We start from the raw sequence: 1,293 nt of genomic DNA on the forward strand, positions 1-1,293 counted from the left end.
TGTGTTATTCTATGTAACTGATTCACTAAGCTCCTTCCGGCCTCACCATTCCCTGTGTTATTCTATGTAACTAATTCACTAAAGCTCACTCCAGCCTCACCTCTCCCTATGTTATTCTATTTAACTTATTCACTAAAGCTCCCTCCAGCCTCACCTGTCCCTATGTTATTCTATGTAGCTGATTCACTAAAGCTCCCTCCAGCCTCACCTGTCCCTATGTTATTCTATGTAGCTGATTCACTAAAGCTCCCTCCAGCCTCACCTGTCCCTGTGTTATTCTTAGTAACTGATTCACAAAAGTTCCCTCCAGCCTCACCTGTCCCAATGTTATTCTATGTAACTGATTCACTAAAGTTCCCTCCAGCCTCACCGGTCCCTATGTTATTCTATGTAACTGATTCACTAAAGCCCCCTCCCGCCTCACCTGTCCCTATGTTATTCTATGTAACTGATTCACTAACGCTCCCTCTAGTCTCACCTATCCCTATGTTATTCTATGTAACTGATTCACTAAAGATCCCTCCAGCCTCACCTGTCCCTATGTTATTCTATGTAACCGATTCACTAAAGCCCCCTCCAGCCTCACCTGTCCCTATGTTATTCTATGTAACCGATTCACTAAAGCTCCCTCCAGCCTCACCTGTCCTTATGTTATTCTATGTAACCGATTCACTAAAGCGCCCTCCAGCCTCACCGGTCCCTATGTTATTCTATGTAACTGATTCACAAAAGCGCCCTCCAGCCTCACCTGTCCCTATGTTATTCTATGTAACTGATTCACTAAAGCTCCCTCCAGCCTCACCTGTCCCTATGTTATTCTATATAACTGATTCACTAAACCTCCCTCCAGCCTCACCTGTCCCTGTGTTATTCTATGTAACCGATTCACTAAAGCTCCCTCCAGCCTCACCTGTCCTTATGTTATTCTATGTAACTGATTCACTAAAGCGCCCTCCAGCCTTACCGGTCCCTATGTTATTCTATGTAACTGATTCACAAAAGCGCCCTCCAGCCTCACCTGTCCCTATGTTATTATATGTAACTGATTCACTAAAGCTCCCTCCAGCCTCACCTGTCCCTACGTTATTCTATATAACTGATTCACTAAACCTCCCTCCAGCCTCACCTGTCCCTATGTTATTCTATGTAACTGATTCACTAAAGCCCCCTCCAGCCTCACCTGTCCTTATGTTATTCTATGTAACTGATTCACTAAAGCGCCCTCCAGCTTCACCTGTCCCTATGTTATTCTATGTAACTGATTCACTAAAGCCCCCTCCAGCCTCACCTGTC

Source organism: Bombina bombina, chromosome 10, assembly GCF_027579735.1.
Source record: "Bombina bombina isolate aBomBom1 chromosome 10, aBomBom1.pri, whole genome shotgun sequence".
In the NCBI taxonomy this organism is placed as follows: domain Eukaryota; kingdom Metazoa; phylum Chordata; class Amphibia; order Anura; family Bombinatoridae; genus Bombina; species Bombina bombina.